Here is an 11,282-nt window from a genome sequence, read left to right as displayed (position 1 = left end):
GTCAGTGACAAACACCTTTATGGTCAAGCAAGAAATGCCTACGTCATCTCCTAAACTAGTACAACTTAATGATTTCGCGTTGATTAACACACAGGGCAAGTTCTAGACTACACAAGATAGCACAGAATATTAGCAATCCTTACACACACATGGCACTTGACTCACTCAAGACGGTTCTGTGTGACTCTCAGGTTAAGCAAGCATATCAAGTTGAGAATTTTTTAAGCAACACTGCACTAGGTGGCATACAAGTCAATCAACTGAGAAAAAGGCATCAAAGAGTAGGCTACTTTATTTACTTGGGCATTACAATTCAAATCATATATGCAGGAAGACAGAGCGCATGTCCTAACTTAACTTGCCAACACCAAACATGTCAACAGGTACCTCAGAGCAATCTTGGTTTTCTCCCTTATCCTACTCTAAAAAAAAAACTAAACTAAATTTTTCGGTTCGAGCTACACCCTTGGAAAAGAACCGATGTCGAAAGAAAAACCAAGGGATACAACCTAACTACCTAAAAAAACAAAAGGAAATCATTTTGGTATTTTTAATAGGACTTTAATCCCTCAAGAAAATTATCCAACAGATCCATCGTCGGAAAAAGTCCAAAAATAAAATTTCAATTTTTTCTCTATTTTTTTCTATTTTTTTAAATCTTTTTTTTAATTACTACTACTACTATACTACACCATTAATTCTACTAACTATGCTATTAAATATAAGAAGCTAGCTAACAATAAAAAGATAAGAAACTAACAATATACTAATATAATACTATAGAATGATTAGAGAATCTTCCACCCCACACTTAAAAGAGTGCAGTGTCCTCAATGCACAAATAAAATAAAAATAACAAGGGTGGACAAGAAACTCCCTGAAAGACCAAAGGCCGAAGCAATAGCAGCTCACGGGGTACTCAGACTTCTCCCATGGATGGTCCTTTATGCGGGTACCTCACACTAGCTCTAACCATCTGGCTCGCTTTTGCACGCTTCCAGTGACTTTTCTTCCTATGCTCATAATCCTACAAAACAAAACAACACTACAAAAATAATAAAATAAACAAAACTAAATAAAGCAGTAAAGCTGGGTTGCCTCCCAACAAGTGCTTAATTTAATGTAGCGGCATGACGTGAACCGTTTTTTGCCTCCACCCCGAACTTATGAATTGAGCCCCTAACATGGCATCCAGTCTGCGGCTATGCTCCAGTGGTGGGGCTACAATGATAACCAGGCCAAGTAATAAATTTTTCACTCTACACTTCTCGACCTTTAGATGAGGAATGTAATTTTTGCTTTTTGGCACAACAAATTCAAGAATATAGGTACTCTCATCCTCACCCTTTGACCCCCTCATTGGCTCAGATGGTTCGATTACTATCTTACTATCTAAACACAATGTGGAAAAATGATTGGAATGAGGTCTAATGCGACCTAACTTATGAATTGTACTACTATTTATATCCCCATATATACACACACTCAAGTCTCCCAAAGTAATGTTATCTATTCCCTCATATGTCTCTAGAGAATTCTTCTCAACATTGGCATCCTCAAGAAAAAACATGGTCTAATGATTGGTATTCTCGTTTTAGCTCCTCAATTTGGTCTAGAAGATTTGTTTTAGCTTCACACAACTCATCATTAAATTGTTGGCCATTACAAGCATCAACCTTTTTATTCAAATTTGCATCCAAGTTATGCACAGCCAAGCCAAAATTATCAATTTTATGTGCAAGATCATTTCTCTCCTTAGACCAATCATTCACCAACGTTGTCAGAAGACAACGTCGTTCCGCATATTCCCTTAATCAAAAATATTCGTCCCAATACCAACCCTTACTCCCATATTCAAATTCAAATTTTCAAGAGTTTAGGTCATGACAAGCCCAAAATGACGGTCCATATAAGTCTTCCGTCCACCAAGAGTCTTCATCAATAACCTTACCTCCATATATTTCATCCCCAGATGTCATGGTGAAAGAACTAGAAACACACTAAGAGAAAAATTAAATAGTTATAAAAATAAAATATTTACAAAAAGAGAAGGAAAAAAAACTTGTAAAGATAAAAGTAAAAGCAGAATGTAGAAAAATAGTTAATTTCTAAGTCCCCGGCAACGGTGCCAAAAACTTGTTGCGGCCAAACGCACACGCAAGTATACGCGGTCGTCAAGTAATAAAGTGACTAAAAGTCGGATGTAGAACCTACAAGGACTTGTGATTAACTATTAACTAAATTAGACTATCCTAATTATCTAAACAAGAATTAAACCTAACAATATTTGATTCTAAACTAATTAAATAAAAAAATATAAATAATGAACTTTGAACAGAGAAAGAGCAGATTTTTACGATATCAATGTAATGAAAATAATCTAGGGTTATGGGCTATCTAGCAATCCTATTGTATTCTTCAATTGAATTGACCGACTAATTTATCTAGCTTATTAGTTGACAGGGTTAATATTGCTCATAAGAATCTGTCGAGTTCTTACTCGCCTATTCAAGCTAACCTAACGCTTATATGTCTATGGAGTTAGAATCAACAAGAACGCATTTATAATTCCTGTAAATCAACCAAGCAAGGCAATTAGGTATATGTCTATCCTAACCACGAATCCGTTCCCCGATGCCCGAGTTCAAGAACTTGCTCTACTCAATCCTATATGTAATCTAGAATTCTCACTTTCGAGTTCAATTCTAGATTCGTAGATAGTATTAAATTGGTGATCAATCAATTAAATAATTAAGCGCAAGATTGAATAAATAAACCAATATGATAAATCAAGAAGGCAAAATCAATATCCGAATAACAATAGTCATGAAAGAACCACAACTCTAGAACGTGAAGTTTAGCTCCACATAGACATGGTAGCCAAACAACAAATCATACAAAGAAACATAAAAATTACTAAGTTTGGTGAGAGAAAGATGGAACTTGATGAATTTCGGCCTCCATGGCGGCTTTGTGCTTGCGTTTTCCTCTCAAAAATGTCCTCCTTGTGTTTGTTTCTCTCAAAACATCCTCCTCCTTTTAAAATAGGTTTAGGTTCGCTTTTATATGAGTTGGGGGCGTCTAGGGGTCGAAATAACCGAGTCCTAGTCGAAAAAGGACACTTTCCCGTCTTGAGCGTCCAGGGCAGCGTGGGGCACTGGCCCTAGCGCTCAAATATTTTGGCTGCTGTAAATTGCGCCACAGCCAGTGCCCCACGCTGGCTGTGGCCCTCAAATTTAACTTTTTGCCTTTTTGTCCCGATTTCGCTCCAATTCGCGCCCTTTCATCCCAAATTGCATCCGAATGATTCCTACACATAGAAATACTAAAATGTAGCACAAATAATTATATTAAACATCTCAAATCGTCGATACATGAGCAAAATGTGAGGCGGTATATATATATCAAAATATGCATACATTAAGCCGATTATCAGAGGGCAAGCAAATCGAAGAAAATGAATTTTGTCTAAGTTTGACATTTTGGGATAAAATACGGCCCGAGCTAAAATACTCGGTATTTATGGACTAATACCATACAAGGTATCACATGGCCATGATAGTGAGGTGTATAAAGTGTGTTAAACGTGAGTAGTATTTTAAGTAAATTGAGATAAGTCTTAATTATGTGGATTAATGGTTAGTGGGAGATTAACAAGTTAATTAAGGATTTGTGGATTAGCTTAATTAAGTTATTGGATAATCTATATAAGCCAAAAACGTGGCAGCCCACAAACCTCCAAGATAAGATATTATTATACATAATTCAAGAGGGAAATACATAAGCTAGCTAAGCTTATGGATGAAGCTGCCGAGAAAACCTTGCAACAAATAAAAAGGGAATTGTTGTCTTTCTAGTAAAGCAAGCCTCCCTAGAAGCTAACCAAACAAAATACTTTACCCTGTATGGAGCTTTGCACTTTCAAATATTCTTTCATGGTTATTTGGAGATTTACTTGTGGAGCCAAAAGTTTTGTAGTACAACAATGCGGATGAAGATTATGACAAAGTGCGGATGAAGCTACAACAAAAAAATCCATACGTGATTACGTTATGTAATAGCAACGTGACTTGCAATTCTAAGGAAGTACGGTACGATGTTTATCAAGAATATCATACGGATTTTTCCCTACTTCGATCCGCCGTTACGTGTTTTCGCAAAAGAGAATCGGTTCAGGTATGTTAAGGCTATTCCTTCTTTCTTTTGGCATGATCCAAATAATACAAATGAAACGAGCAAAATATGCAACTTTCATAAATTACTCTATTCATAGAAATACTAGGGGTATCTATATTCTTGATTTTCCCATGTGAATTACTATTATATCTTCTGTTCATGGGTCTCAGAAAAATACGTATTTGATAAAGTTTATCCGAAAGGCATATTGACTTTTATGGCATTTCGAAAAATCTTATTAACATACTTCTTATGCATTTCATGCATTTATACATGTACATTGACCCATGACCAAATGGTATTATATACGCGTATATTATATGTATATGGGATATGGGAAAAAGTTATGGCGTTATATACACACCACCACCTGATCAGCTGGTATATATTGATGATTTTACCCACAGTGGCTGAGATGATATGATGGGATTCCCTCAGAGGCTTGATGATGTTATGTACACCCCCACCTATGTATGACACGACATTTATACGCACGTGCATAACATTATAAATGTTTCAGAATTTACAAAGTTATTTCGACTTACATGTGGAATTCTTTATTCCATGTTTCATCTATGTCTCTTATGTATTGATCTTCATGCCTTACATACTCGGTACATTATTTGTACTGATGCCCCTTTTGCCTGGGGACGATGCGTTTCATGCCCGCAGGTCCCGATAGACAGTCGAGAGCCCTCCAAGTAGGCTATCAGCTCAGCGGAAGATGTTGGTGCGCTCCATTTGCTCCGGAGATGCTTGTTTGGTCAGTATGATTTAGACATGTATTATTTGGTATGGCAGGACTCTGTCCCGTCCTTTATGACAATTATATATTCTTAGAGACTTGTAGACAGATGCCATGTACGTAAAAGATTGTATGGCCTTGTCGGCCTATGTTCAATATACGGGTGGTTATTTTGGTCTTATAGGACCGTAAGTCTTATGTATAAGTTGGTATTACATGTTGTATTCTACTTATCTCACGGCAGCCTTTCCGGCTCAGTTATCTATGATAGTATGATATGAAAAGACACTTTTATGCTGGTACTCGGTTGAATAAGGTACCGGGTGCCCATCGCGGCCCATCGGTTTGGGTCGTGACAAAAGTGGTATCAGAGCAGTTCTGTCCTAGGGAGTCTACAGGCCGTGTCTAGTAGAGTCTTGTTTATGGGTGTGTCGTGCACCACACTTAAAAGCAGAAGGCTACATGGCATTTAAGACTGTCACTCTTTCTTCTTACTGTAGATCGTGTGGTAGAGCTCAGTTGTAAGAACTCAATTTTCTAAACTCTATCTTATTCATAATACGACGATACCTACATCCAAAAAGATGGTTGATAAGAGATATAGCTGTGGAAGAGTTGAGTTAGAGCAACTCGAGTTTGCATCATTCCTATGATCGATAAATGTAAGGTCTTCAGCAGAAAATGTGTGTACCTTACGTGTAAGCTTCTTGGTAAGGAGCCTTAAGGCAAGAATATCTATCCACCTCTATGGTGAAAGGCAATGACAGATTCAGAAGATAGATACAAGCTTCAACAAGTAAAAGGAGCAAGATGAGAAGGGTACGAGGTACCCAATTAATGAAGATTATCGGTATTTTCAACTCCGGCAGAAAAATATAAGCATTGTGACTTACCTTCAACAATAACAGAGGTATATACAATTGGCCACACCCATCTCATTTATGCCTTATGGGGGATAACAGAAGTAGTATAAGAAGAGGCAGGATATCAGGATCTAGTTGGGGTTAGGGTAACCCAAAATGGTGGATGGATTGTTAGCGTTAGCTGACATTTCCGAAGGATATTGCAAAGGTTCTAATAGATATCCTTATGAGACACCCAGATGGTGCTCTCTAAAATAGTACAGTTAGATATGAGTACTACAAAGATAGGCACTGGAGGCTTTGAAGGGATAAATATTACCTTAGTATGGCTCTTGTCCCTAGTAAAGAAAGAATGTTAGGCAACCCGAAGAGCTAGTGGATGGAGCAAGGGGAGCTAAAAGTAAGAGAATATCTTGTTGGAGTTTTCAGAATAAAGTGATAGACATAAATGTTAGCAGGAAATAAGAAAAGAGTTAATGAAGCATTATGAGTAAGATATGATACATGGATGACAATGGTAGATCAAAAGATGACAGTATTACAGATTCTATAGACAAGGAAAGGAAAATACGAGAGGTAACAGGCCTTGAGGCAACAAAAGAGTATAGGTCATAAAGTCATATCCTCATTTCGAGAAATAAGTTTGTGATTCTAACGCGACTACCAGATGGAAAAGTTAGACCCCGGAGTAACAGAAATCAATATGGACTGGTGAACAAGATAAACTAAACATGAACTAGGGACTAAGTAATAGTCGGCATCATGAGAATTTTAGAGCTTGCGTCCCGGCGTTAATAGAACAGACGACAGGAGAATACCATTTAAAAGTCATTTAGTAAGACGTTTCCCTAAAGCAAGCAAGGTGAGCAAAGTTAAAGTTAAGGGACTGTATGTGCTAGTTATACTGTCACCCTCGCGAGTAAGGAAATTTGTTATCCTTGGTACAGAAGGATTACCGCGAGGCGAGTAAGGATCATCGATGATGTGAAAAGATGCCAAATATGAAGAGGTAAAACATCTATACATAGATCATCGTAGCACTAAATATTAGTACTCCCCTAAAAGGGAGAATATGGAGTGATGTGGCATTAAGTCAGAATTAAGTGGTTCTAGTAACTATGGAACGGTAAAGGAAGAATGCGATAAAAAAATAAGAAAGGAATGAAATTGCACTTATTCAAATCCTACAGATATGCTATGATTCTAGAACATTATGCAAGCACGACGTCAAGGAGAGGAAGTAAGGGTTCCGACCCGGGATGATTTTGATAAATAAGGAGCCAGTGCAAGAGGTAAGTTAAGACAAAAGGAATAACCCAAGAAAGATTACGTGGAATATTGATATGAGAATGAGCCAATGAGTAGTTAGTAGCTGATTCAGGAAGAGCCTAGTTATGGCTAGACAAGAGGATACAGACAAATCAACAGATCGTGCAAGATAAACATAGTGAACCCCAAGATGGGGAATTCAGTCTCGTAGATATGACATTATAATACTTGAGAAATATTCAGATAGGAGTCAGGGTAGTTAAAGGTACCGTATGAATGTTTTGGAAATAAAGGATAGTCTCACTGGGAAGACAGTCAAAACTTTAGTTCAGGAGAAACCATACAAGCACAAGGGCATGAAAATAAGTAACTACGGATAATTATAGGCAAGGAAGAAAAATCAAAAGTAATATTCGAGACCATGTGAGTTGTACAAAAATTCCGACATGCGTGGGAAATAAGATAAGCTAAGTATACCCGCAACAAGGGGGTATAAAGACCAGGAAAAGTAATAGCTTACGTTTAAAGGAAGCTTAAAAGGAGCAAAAGGGATTATGCACTTAAGACTTCAGAGTGATATCCATGCAGCATATATGTTGACATTCATACAGCCGTAGAAGACTCCGGTATAAGTTAAAAGAAAGAATTGAGCCATGATATCTGACAAAGGATTGAATTATCAGAAGATTGTATCATGGATATTCCATATCGCCTATGAAATACTAAAGTAATAACTAATACCATGAGCCACAGATCAGAAGATAGCTTAAGCCTACATAAAGGCTGATCAGAAGGAAGAGGAAACTAAAGAGTTACAACAACAAAGTAAATCAGGAGTCTGATTATTGGACCCAGAAAATTATAGAAATCGTGATTGAGAATATTGCAGGATCGCTCTTAATATCAGAGGTACAAGAGAGATAGTACAGTAGCCATATTCTATAATAGTCTACGATAAAGTTAGTTAGAAGAGTACCGACCTCATAAGAAGTCAATATGAAGCTCCCACCGGAATGTGTATGCACCAGAGGTGCAAGTATTATAATAGAGCTTCAAGTCGCGGATGTGAATTATACCTATGTGGAAGGGAGGTCATAAAAGAGATAGAAGATGTGATGCAAGATTTTAAGGTAAGTAAGGTAAAGGTGAACAATGTACGAGATACTCAAATGCAGAAGATCTTGAATAGTCCATACTTCGGATAGAAGGCTAGAAGCACTGGGATTCAGTATCCAGGAATGATAGCGGCGTCGTCAGTGGCATATATCTTCCAGCCTATGGTTTCTAGGTACCGAGAGGCCCAGTTGAGAGAGTAAAGAAGAGTTTGAGACGATGTGATGTCTTGCTTGATATTCCAAAATAACACAAGGAAATCTATGGTGCAAGCAAGTTGAAAGAAGGTTGCAAGAATGGTAAAGCGACAAGGTTTTAGGAAGACAGGAGTAAGGATAAGAAAGGGCGAGTGAGAAGGTGATGAGAATGTATAAGTCCTTAGGATTAAGCCCATGAAAACAAGAGAGTTGATTGTTTCTTTAAGTTATAGAAAGCTCAGTATAACCTGAATGAACTCAAAGGAGTCTAAGACTAATAACATTTAAAAAAAGATGGAATGTTGCCCTGGTAGTAAAATGAGCATATACTTGTGATAAATGAAGGATGACGTTTGGACCTTCGATTGAGTGGTAATTTGAAGGGATTTCATAAATTGTACAGGATTAAAATACCCACGTAAGTGAATCACATTGGGATACTATAAAGTGCGGTTATTGAAGTACAGTATCGTCACTAAGTGGATCAGGAATATCACTTTGAATATTCCTCGATGCAACGTAAGCCCTAGTGGCAATGTTTTACGTAAGAAGTTTCAAGTTACCAGTGGTAGATTGTAAATCAATATTTAGATGAATCAACAATGGATGAACAAAAGTCACAAAGTATGAGATGAGATTAGGCCATTATTCTTAAGATGAACAGTAATGAGGAAGCATTAAAGGACTTAGATTTATACATATAGGATGAGCAACGAGAGTAACCTGGAATTTGGTAGCAGACCTCAGTAACGATAAATCAAAGTAAGAGTTATGGTATAGTATGACCTACCATGGTGCAGTAAAGTCATACAGATGGATAAACGAATCTATGAAACAAGATATAGCAATATTCGTAAGTTCGACAAAGTACTGAGCGAAGAACTTCAGCATACCTATAGATGCCCAAAGGGACATCTTGTTAAGTTCTGTATATGTTTACAAAGTGAGGCCTAAAGAAGGGCTAAAAGCTAGAGGAAAAATGAGAGAAGAGTCGCATAGACGCACTTACAAGGTCAGAATCGTACATGCTGTATGATAAAAGGTAGCAACAGTTACAAGACTGGAAGGATTTCGACCATGAGTGAATGCCTTGGCCTTTGGAATTCATTCACAGAACAATTGCCTAGATGGCAAGAGGATTACTAAAGTATTTGTAATAGTTATGGGTTACGAGAATGATAAGTGCATCAGCCAACATTCGAGGACGAATGTTCCAAAGGGGGAAATGATGTTACACCTCATATTTTTGTACGTGAAAGTACGCCATAAATAAATTGATGAAAGCTCGAAAATGAGATGTTACATCCCACATTTTCGTACGTTAAAGTTTCGTCATAAGTTAATCGACGTAAGTTCGGGAATGAGATTTTTTTGAGATTATAAGCATTATGCTATTTCAAACAAGTGATGAGTAAATTCGTAGAGGAGAGAGGGTAAGCAAATCGAAGAAAATGAATTTCATTGAAGTTTGACATTTTGGGATAAAATACGGCGCGAGATAAAATACCCAGTATTTATGGACTAATACCATACAAGGTAACACATGGTCATAATAGTGAGGTGTATAAAGTGTGTTAAAAGTAAGTAGTATTTTAAGTAAATTGAGATAAGTCTTAATTATATGGATTATTGGTTAGTGGGAGATTAACAAGTTAATTAAGGATTTGTGGATAAGGTTAATTAAGTTATTGGATAATCTTTATAAACCAAAAACGTGGCAGCCACCTAAGACCAACTATGTGACTCTTAAAATCACACAAAAGATAGCAAAATGTGGAGTAGTCTTTGGCCAACTAAGCCACAAAGTGGGGGCCCACAAACCTCCAAGATAAGAGGTTATTATACATAATTCAAGAGGGAAATACATAAGCTAGCTAAGCTTATGGATGAAGCTGCCGAGAAAACCTTGCAACAAATAAAAAGGGAATTGTTGTCTTCCTAGTAAAGCAAGCCTCCCTAGAAGCTAACCAAACAAAATACTTTACCTTGTATGGAGCTTTGCACTTTCAAATATTCTTTCATGGTTATTTGGAGCTTTACTTGTGGAGCCAAAAGTTTTGTAGTACAACAATGTAGATGAAGAATATGACAAAGTGCGGATGAAGCTACAACAAAAAAATTCATACGAGATTACGTTATGTAATAGCAACGTGACTTGAAATTCAAAGTAAGTACGAAATGATCTTTATCAAGAATATCATACAGATTTTTCCCTACTTAGATCCGCCGTTACGTGTTTTAGCAAAAGAGAATCGGTTCAGGTATGTTAAGGCTATCCCTTCTTTCTTTTGGCATGATTCAAATAATACAAATAAAATGAGCAAAATACGCAACTTTCATAAATGACTCTATTCATAGAAATACTAGGGGTGTCTATATTCTTGATTTTCCCATGTGAATTACTATTATATCTTCTGTTCATGGGTCTTAGAAAAATACGTATTTGATAAAGTTTATCTGAAAGGCATATTGACTTTTATGGCATTCCGAGAAATCTTATTAACATACTTCTTATGCATTTCATGCATTTATACATGTACACTGATCCATGACCAAATGGAATTATATACGCGTATATTATATGTATATGGGATATGGGAAAAGGTTATGGCGTTATATACGCACCACCACCTAATCAGCTGGTATACGTTGAAGTTTGTGCCCACAGTGGCTGAGATGATATGATGGGATGCCCTCAGAGGCTTGATGATGTTATGTACACCTACACCTATGCATGCCACGACATTTATACGTACGTGCATAACATTATAAATGTTTCAGAATTTACAAAGTTATTAAGACATACAGGTGGAATTCTTTATTCCATGTTTTATCTATGTCTCTTATGTATTGATCTTCATGCCTTACATACTCGATACATTATTTGTACCGATTTCCCTTTTTCTTGGGGACGCTGTG

The sequence above is a fragment of the Nicotiana tomentosiformis genome, chromosome 4 (genome assembly GCF_000390325.3).
Source record: "Nicotiana tomentosiformis chromosome 4, ASM39032v3, whole genome shotgun sequence".
Classification (NCBI taxonomy): Eukaryota; Viridiplantae; Streptophyta; class Magnoliopsida; order Solanales; family Solanaceae; genus Nicotiana; species Nicotiana tomentosiformis.
Note: the sequence above shows the minus strand (reverse complement) of the source record.